The following is a 10,196-nucleotide window of genomic DNA, read 5'->3' on the forward strand; positions in this document are numbered from 1 at the left end:
ACACCACCATTGAAAAGAGAACGAAAAGATGCTTCTATCAAGAAGGTATAAATAATTGTTTAAATAATATTTAAGAGGGCTAGGACGTCAAACGGGCCGACTTGGAGCAGGAGAGGCACCACATGACATTTTAATTTCCACTGTCTATACTTTTACAAATAAATTCATAAAACTTCGAAAGCATGATCAGGACGGATTCGGGATTCATACTCATAGCAGTGGAAGCTCAAAAACGTAGCAAAATACATTTTTTTACACGTGAAATTTCATTTTTTCACTTACTACTGGCTGCATTTCTTGCTATAGGTACACTTTTCTTCCTAAGTAAGAGAGATTCTTTGATGTATTTTGCACAGCATACAAACCTTAGTTACAGGTGTATGAAACCCAGAATTTATTTAATTTATGAATACATGAATGAACTGTTACATTTTAAACTTTATGTTTAGAAAAAACTCAAATTTTATAGTTAATTATCTCAGTTTTTTAGTAGATTTGGAAAATTCTGGAGTTTCATACACCTGTAAGTACTGTTTGTATGCTGTGCAAAATTCATCGAAGAATCTCTCTTACTTGGGAAGAAAAGTGTACCTACAGCAACAAATGCAGCCAGTAATAAGCGAAAAAATGATGAAATTACGCATGTAAGAAAAGGTATTTTGACACGTTTTTGAACTTCCACTGCTACGAGTGTGAGTCCTCAATCCTTCCTGGTCATCCTGACAAAGTTTTGTGAATTTATGTGTAAAAGTATAGACAGTGGAAACTAAAACGTCCTGTGGTGCCTCGCCTGCTCCAAGTCGGCCCGTTTGACGTCCTACCCCTCTCAAAGAGAATTCGTTGTGACTCAACATGAGCGCACTTGTGCAAGAATACTAGCTTATTTATTTATGAAAAATCCTTACTTGTAGTTATTGTGAGTGATATGAATATGACTGAATATTTATAATATTTCCTTATTTAAAATTGTTGTAATATATTAGTTTAGTCCGGGATTTTCAGTCAAATCATGTCTGTAGAACTAAAGAACGATGTATTTTTGGTGGAGACGGTCTTCAGTCAAGGCAAAAGCATTCAAGTAGGGGCTGGGACTTGACGAGTGAAGAGTGTAAGGGAGGGATTCCGGACACTACTACGTTTGTGCTGGAAGAAGAAAGGCCTGCCTGTGGTAACGTGCGTGATTCAGACGTATAGGTGTTAGATCCTGGGCGATGAGAAGCCGCTATGAGATTTTAACTTTTGAGGACACTATTCGATTAGATCTTGAATGGGACACTTGGATGTTCGTTCTGGAAGAAGGCAGACCTGTCTGTGGTATTGTGTGCGTTTTGATGGTGTGTGTGATAGATTCTGAGCAGTGAACTGCCACTATCATACCTTAACTTCTGTAGAAACTTTATATTCCGAGAGGTCTGAATTTGCTCCTGTTTCGGGCTCTAACTTTTCCACTTGCATTATGGAACTGAGAATAGACTGAGTATAAGTTGCTATTCTTTGTATCATGTTGTAAGACGTCGTGGTCTCCTGACCTTCATTACTTACATATTCCGCCCTCACAATCATATTCCGCAAATCAAGACGCTTCATTCGAACCCAAACTCTATAAGATAAAGTTAATATGTATGAATTCATGTAAGCGCACCGTGGTTGAGATACTCGAGGCTGGCGTACACACATACATTCCTGACACGACGGTCACAAAAGCTTTTACTTCGGGAGAGCAACCGCACGCCAGGAGGCCGGTCCCAAGCTATCTACGTCGGCCGGTGGCCGCCCGTGGAGCGGACAGCGTTTGCCCGGGTGAAAGGAGGAACGATCCCGTGTTCGGCTTAAAAGCAAATTCCGCCAGACTACGCATTCTTCACACGTAGCACGCAGTTTCAGAGATTTTTACAGGGAGACAGCAAACGCCAAACGCCAATGCTACGGATTTCCGGATTGGTCGCCTTAAACGAAACGTCATTCTCCCGTTTTAGCAGAGCAATGCTGATTGGCAGACGATATTTCTGACGCCTTGAGCTGAAGGAGTAATGGAAGAGACTGAACGATATACCCCTTCACGTCTGGCGTGGAGAGGGGCCGTTCCGTTGTTGCTCTTGGTGCGAGAACATGTAACGAGAGCGCGCGCGCTCGTACGTGTACTGAAAGAGCGAGGAACAAGTCTCTCCTCAGTACTTCACTGGGAGAGCACCTCTGTCGAGAACGAATCGAAGTGTGAGTCTATATTGAGTCCTTGTGATTAAGCGTTGTTCACTGTGTTGGCCGTCACACTTATTGTGCGGTGTGAATGGACAGAGTTATAGTTAAACGCCTGGGAGCGAATTTTGAGTGGCATCGCGGTGGACTGGTTATCTGACCGGTGTACCACGCCATTAGTTAGACTAGGGGCGAATAGGAGTCCTTGACTTCATCAAGGCATAGGGAGAGTTTGATTGTCGAAGGTCAATCCAGGTAGAACGAGAGTTATCTGATTTGTCAGCAGCGAGCAGCGCAGACAGCAGTCATTACAGCTTGTGGTATTGTGCGCTACAGCTCTTGTGAGCCCCATATTTCCTCCACAACAGTACACTTCACTGCATTTCTCACGCAACAGCCTTGACTGTACCTAGCAACACTCTAACGGATAATTATTCAAGTTGAGTAGGAGCAGCTCTCAGCCATTCTCTCAAGTCAATAACAATCTTAAACTTTGTATAGAAGATAACTTCACATTCCGAAAAGAACCAGGAAATGGCGTGTTCAATTCATAACTAAAAGTGCCACTGTGATTTCTCAGAATTTTTGCAAAATAAATAATAATTTTCGTGAGATTCATGTTTTTCTTACACTAACTAGCACTACTCAAGTACCCAAGTATCCCACTAGTTATGTAAGAAATTTTGTGAATTTTTGTGTCATTTCCTTACAGCGGACCACTCCAGAAGATATTTATTGCTGAAAGTTTTTCAGGCATTTCTCTTTAGAACGTTAGGAGCGTCTGTCTGACTTCTGTAGTAGTGTGGGGGTGGAAATTGCATCTTGCAGGAGCCACAGGGTAAAGGGTACATCTCAGATTAATCCGTTGCGCAGAATGACAAATAACAACCCCACGCTCACAATGTTTCTTAATTTGTAAATCACCAAGTTGAACTCTGAACTGTTTTGACGAATAATTTGTGTATTGTGGTTATGAAATGGACTTTGTTTTAGCTTATATTTGATGACTATTTAGTTTGGGAATTTTGTTACCATCCTCGAAACGTCCTCAACGTAACTTTCCTGCATTTGAAAAAGGGCATTTCATATCTGTATTTTAAGTGAATATCGCAAGACCACTTCTCGTTTACTTGAGGTGTCCTTTCTTGAACGAACATTATTCAACATAATTCTCCGTCATCTACATCAGTTACAGACGTTAGAATAGAATCCTTGTTATTAAATTATTCTTTTAACTTTTATTTGTTATTTCTGTGTGTTTCATTTGCTCGCAATTATAACCAATGCATAGACTATTTGAGCTGGCCGCGGTGGTCTAGCGGTTCTAGGCGCTCAGTCCGGAGCCGCGCGACTGCTACGGTCGCAGGTTCGAATCCTGCCTCGGGAATGGATGTGTGTGATGTCCTTAGGTTAGTTAGGTTTAAGTAGTTCTAATTTCTAGGGGACTGATGACCACAGATGTTAGGTCCCATAGTGCTCAGAGCCATTTGAACCATTTGAATAGACTATTTGATGACAGACTTACTACAGGCTATTTTTTGCAGATAATTAGCTGTTGAGCATGAAAGCAGACGTGTGTGGGTCAACCCTATGACTACATAGGGCTGTTCTTTTTAAACAGAGGCGTGCATAGCTCAAGTACCTAAAGTATGAGCAACCATAGGTAAGATGCAACTGGTTTGATCGCATGTTTGGAAGAGCGACTACTCAGCAGTAACAGTTAGTTACTGCCGAAATTGGGGTTTTCTCGTCCGGGATATCAATTTAATCCCTTTAGAATTACAACAGTAATTCTAACACTTTACAGTAAGCTGTAATCCAGTTCCCATATCTACTGCATGACAGGCAGTTTGCAGAGGGACTGCGAATATAAGATTTTGCAGCAGTTGCATCCATGAGAATTGATAGTAAAAGTTAGATATGGGGAAGTTATGTGTGGAGCTTCAAGAAAGAAGAACGCTGTGCAGAAGCGGGCGGAGTTCGAGTTTGCTGTGGCCAGCAGCAGCGGAGACTGATGGGCGTGAACAGGAGCGCGGGCAACTGGCGGCGACTTCGTTCTTCAGTGTCGGCAGCATCTACACGTTCTTCAACAGTAGCAAAGCAGAAGCAGCCACCATGACCGATAACTTAAGTACATGCGCCGGTAGTATTAATATGTGTGGGCCGCGCCGGATTAGCCGAGCGGTCTGAGGCGCTGCAGTCACGGGCTGTGCGGTTGGTCCCGGCGGAGGTTCGAGTCCTCCCTCGGGCATGGGTCTGTGTATTTGTCCTTAGGATAATTTAGGTTAAGTAGTGTGTAAGCTTAGGGACTGATGACCTTAGCAGTTAAGTCCCGTAAGATTTCACACACATTTGAAAATTTGAACATTAATATGTGTGAACCCGCAGCTTCATTGTCAGTGATTGAGTATGCAGCGAATGAACAACCACCTATCCTGAGTGGTTCAGATATTGCTAGTGGGTGTGTTAGTCCTAAATCTGAACGTGGCAGTGTCGAAATGGAACTTTCTGATGGGGCAGGGAGGGAAGTAAGCTTTCAGACAATTAACCGTCACAATTAACGCTGGTTTTGCCAGAAATGCAATCTAGTGTAGGGGCACTGAGAATGATGAAGGAACAGCGAAATTCTAACCTCAATTCAGATACTGAAAGTGTAAAAGCTTAGATGGAAAAACTTAATTCAGGGGGTTGTTCATACAAAATTAGAACATTTAAAGTCATAATTGAGCAAGATTTCTGAGGATGTTGGCATGATAGGCACCAGAGTCAGAGCAGCAGAAAAAGATTCCGGGTTGAAGTTGGAAAAGATAAAGGACGAGCTGCTTGGCGATGTTAAGAATTCAGTGCTGAGAAAAAATGAACTTGAGTAGAGTAGTAAAATATCAAAGGAAGCTGTTTAAAAATGAGAACATTTTGACTCAAGATGAACAGCAGTTCAAAGACAAGAGGGCTGAATTAAATACTTTAGCAGCGAATCAAGCTGCTACTCTGATAGGTGTTCCTTGGTTTAATACAGGAATGACAAAGTGTTTTGCAGATGATGGAAAATACAATTACAGCATTAGCAATAAGCTATAATTAAAACGAAATGAAATTGCCGATCGACTGAGTGTTTGCTTTCTAGGGAGCGAGAAAGTTATCTATTCAGTTTCCATATCAATAGGTGCACATATCTGTATATGCCTGAAATGGTGACTGGAGAAGCAAAACAGTTCCATGACAAAACACACTCAACATAAAATCACCAATGTCTACGAAATGTAAGGTTCTAATTTAAAATGGCATATTGTGTTATATATTTTTCACTTGCTGAAGGGATGTTCATTATTTTGTACTGTACGGCAGCTAATTCGGTACTAGTCAATAGGAGTAAGAAGGCTTCTTCATTGGAACTTCTGAAATCCTATGCAACCTAACAGTGTGTGGCACTCAGTAAGTAACTGCTGTACAACATGTTTCATTTAATTAATTTGAAGATCACTACAGCAAATAATGACAATATTTGAGCATAAACGTCTCTATAACGCACTGTCACAAAACTCAGCTGATCGGTACGCCATGGTGTTGGTGACAGTGAATCGGTATGCATGCGATGGCATGTTCTGCCTAATTTGTTCTCAAATGCCGTACATAAAAAACGGGATTCCTCCGCGGCTCATACCTTGAGATCTGTTGATGATAGAAAGGTAGGATCAAGTGTTTTGGATAGCCTTTGGATTAGGGACCATTTGTATACCCAACATCAGGATCGTTTCAGTGTCACTATCGTACAATGCAGGTTCAAAGTATGAATGTTACACACTTCCTTCTGCTTAGGCAAATGGTGCAAATCGGTTCGTTCTTTTTGCATTTGATGTGCTCTACTGTGGGCCTTAAGGGGCTTATGGAGGCACCATTAATTCGTGGGCAGTTCCTCAGAAAACTAAAAAAAGTGTTTTATACCATATTCTTCGTACCAAAATCGGGTCACCGATTCCAAGACAGCTATGCATATCAAAAGGCTGAAATATACGACACTTTCATAAAATCCCTATCTCGAACAACCTTGAAAATTTATTTCATATCATTGTACACTTCCGAGATACAGAGTTTCAAAGTTATCCTACATCTTCACGCAAGATACACACGTGTAATCCTTAGTGAGGCGAAAACGTAGTTTGTAAATTAACGTAGCACGGAGAAATATCCTGTAAACTGCTATTATCTTCAGAAGGGTTATGGAAACCCAACGTTGTAGCACTGAAGCACACGCAAAGTTTTTGTGTACGTAAAATCCGGCTGAGGTGTAAAAATAGTTTTGCATTGCTTCAATTTCTCTTTAGAAAACAGTCAAAATTTTGCTGACCGATAACGTTCTTTACATGTAAGTGGCATGCCCCGCTGCAGAAGGAAAGGAAGGGAACCACGGGAAAAATGTCCCTATCAGAGCACAAAAAAGGCGAATACGCTCCTGTTTATGAAAATACTCTGATTAAACAACGAGATACCAGCTGCCTCATTCCATCTTGTTAAGCACCTTTAAAAATGGCATGCAAACATATTCGCACTTTTTTATGCTGAAAGAAAAGGAGGCAGTGGCAGTGGGAAAGATACAGAGTAGTCATAAATACTCGAAGGTAGTAGACAGTGTTTCTGCAATAGAAAAATGATGGAGGCAGTGGCAATGTGAGAGAAAGAGAGGGACGCAGTAGCAGTGGAATATAGTTGACAGTGACAGGATAGAACTTGAAAAAGAGTGAAGGAGACAGTGACAGTAGGAGAGTAATAAGGAGAAGGAGAAAGTGGAAGTGGATGGGAGCCAGTGATAATGAGAGGCAGAGTCTATGACAGTGACAACGTGGAAGAGAAAGATTGTGATAGTGAGAAGAGACAGCAGCAGCGAGAAGGAAGGAATGAGATAATAGTAGTAGTAAGAGACAGCAAGAGGAATATAGGGACAGTGAGAGGACAGAGTAGTAGCAGGACAGAACGAACGACACTGTAGTTGTGAAACAGGAGACAGTGACAGTTAGTAAAATACGAAGAGATAATAACAATGAGTTGGACTGACTGAACAAGCGAGAATGGTCAACTGGGAATGGATGGGTATGAGCGACTTACAGTGATCGACTAATGAGTGTGAGCAAATTACAGTTAGAGGAGCTTGTGCGAGTGAGAGGTGAATTGTATGTTAAAAAGAGCGCTAATGGTTGGCATGCCAAAATTTTTGGGAAAATTTTTAAAGGTGCCGAGGAAGGTGGAATGAGACAGCCAGTACCAAACTTTTCAGTCAGAGTTTTTTAAACAAGAGCACAGTGCCCATTTTATGCTCCGATAGGAGAATTCTTCCTCTGATGAAGTTAACTGTCAATAGTTACATAGTAACAGTGAGTTGTATGTGAACAGTGATGAACGAATGTTGTTTAGTTAGAATTTTATGCATTGAGAGATGTAAAAACATAGTGAATAGGGCGATAAAAAAGATCAATATTCGTAAGTTTTTGTGCCTCATAAACGAGTGAAAACCGAAATTGAAAGTGGGGAAATATAAGGGACAATCAGAAAGTTCCCGTTTGACATCATTACTGCAGCGTATATGCGACATGGCGGGATTTAGATATGGGTAAAGAGGAAAGGGTTTAGTGTGGCATTCATGTCTTTCCGGCGTGTGTGCAGTAATTGAGGAAACTTTAACGATGGCGAAGTTATTACCAAATGCGTCCAAGTAGGACCAGCGTGCTATTATTCTTTTCTTGGTTACTGAAAGTTAAAAATCGGTAGACACTGCGGCGAAACAAGCGGTGTACCACTGTAAGAGGTACAGAGGTGAGCGAGTGTGCTGGGGCTTACCGCATTTCACTACTACTAGCGCCACGTAATCATAATGGGCCTGTGCTTAGCATACAAGGGATAGCACCATAATGTAAGACTAAAATTAGAAATTGGAACAACTTTTCCAAACATTGCCAAAGTATGCCTCAGTATATTAATGTTAACATTGCGAAGTCTCGCTAAATATATTATTTTAAGAAAAAATAATGACATTAGAAAGCTGAAAACTTCAGAATGTGCAAATGTATCTCACAATTAATAGTTACAAGTCTCAACTTGATCAGAGCAATATTTTGGTCAAAATCGGCGTTTTTATGAAAAATAAGGCTCTAAATATTAGACTCAGAAAGATGAAAATTCGCATGTAGCCTCAGTTACATGTAAAAACCTTGTATCTCTAACACCAGTAAGTTACCTCTATTAGTTTTCAAGTTATATACTAAACCCAAATTTGAAACGAAAATGTTCTTATCCATAAAAGATTAAATATCATCTGTATTCGATATAGGAAGATCTAATTACAGCTCTCCATTACATTTATGCAATACTACAGCTGTACCAAGTTTGAAGATTGTGTTGCAAATAACAATGGTTACAAGGAATGTTAAAGAGGCAGTTCAGAGGTCATGTTATAATGTCAGTTCCGTTCTAAAAATTCTAGCCGACGTAGTTTAAATGTAGTCGAGTTAAATTTTTTTCAGTTACTAAACGAAACTTAACTCTATTTATATAAAATTTAGAAGATTGTAAATTATTAAGTGACAGAGATGTAAATAAATATATGTCCGAGAAAGGGGCAATTTAGGTGCTGCTACCTGTGCCTAGAGCGGTTGATAGCAAATCTTCGCCAGCCGCTGTGGCCGAGCGGTTCTAGGCGCTTCAGTCTGGAATCGCCTGACCGCTACGGTCGCAGGTTCGAATCCTGCCTCGAGCATGGATGTGTGTGATGCCCTTAGGTTAGTTAGGTTTAAGTAGTTCTAAGTTCTAGGGGACTGATGACTTCCTATATTAAGTCCCATAGTGCTCAGAGCCATTTGAACCATTTGAAACAAATCTTCTGTTTGGAGATCCGCTGCGCTCGTGTACAAATACGGCCAGAGAGGCAGTAAGAAGAGACACTTCGCACCAAGATATCAATCTGTCTGCGGCTCTCAAACTCTTGCGTGTGATGTGCCACGGATGACGTCACAGCCAGCCAGCTACCAAAAGTGTTTTCGGTAAAAGTGGGAAATGAACTCACGAGGACTGTAAACCGTCTTGGATTGCTTCGATTTCATGGAAGTAACTGTTTGTATGCCGTCCCTAATGCTGATAAAACCGCGTGACAAGTGGCGAGATTATTGGCCGCTTTAAGATGTGCAATTAACTTTTGGTGATTAGTAGTCAGGACGATAGACCTTTTCACCTGGAACTTCCCGTAGAGGTCGCCTCTGAACTGTTAGTAGTGCTGTTCCCGATAGGGACACTATTATTATTTTTGTATGTCGAGCCTTGTGATTAGAGGTCTGGGGAACTTGGGCCGTTCACTATGCAAGAAAATGAAACACCTACATCCGTCCTTATGATGTCATTTTCTCACACATTTATCATTTTCTACAGTTATTTTTGTCGTTTAGTAGGCTATTTCAGGATTGTGCAGATAATGTATTGTCCAACTGACCAATAAAAGTCATGGAATACTTAATTAATGAAGTTATTAATAAATAGTACATTTGTACAATGTATATAGTGGAAATTCGTTGTTGTATACTTTAGGTATGTGACAATGGATGTATCTGTTGGTTTTATCAAATGATTACTATAAATCCACTTGTAGATTATTGTCCTTGATTCTTACTCTGTTTTTTAATCTGTCCGTTTATTGTATGGTGGGTAAGTTAGATGATGCTCTCATTACTGTTTATGTACATAGGCCTGAAGATGGTGCATTGCAGCACCGAAACTGGTACAGCCATACAATAAAGAGCATCATAAGGTCGGCTGTAGGTGTTTCATTTTCTTACAAAATGGTTCAAATGGCTCTTAGCACTATGAGACTTAACATCTGAGGTCATTAGTCCCCTAGACTTAGAACTACTAAAACCTAACTAACCTAAGGACATCACACACATCCATGCCCGAGGGAGGAGTCGAACCTGCAACAGTAGCAGCAGCGCGGTTCTGGACTGAAGCGCCTAGAACCGTTCGGC

The sequence above is a fragment of the Schistocerca serialis genome, chromosome 3 (assembly GCF_023864345.2).
Source record: "Schistocerca serialis cubense isolate TAMUIC-IGC-003099 chromosome 3, iqSchSeri2.2, whole genome shotgun sequence".
In the NCBI taxonomy this organism is placed as follows: domain Eukaryota; kingdom Metazoa; phylum Arthropoda; class Insecta; order Orthoptera; family Acrididae; genus Schistocerca; species Schistocerca serialis.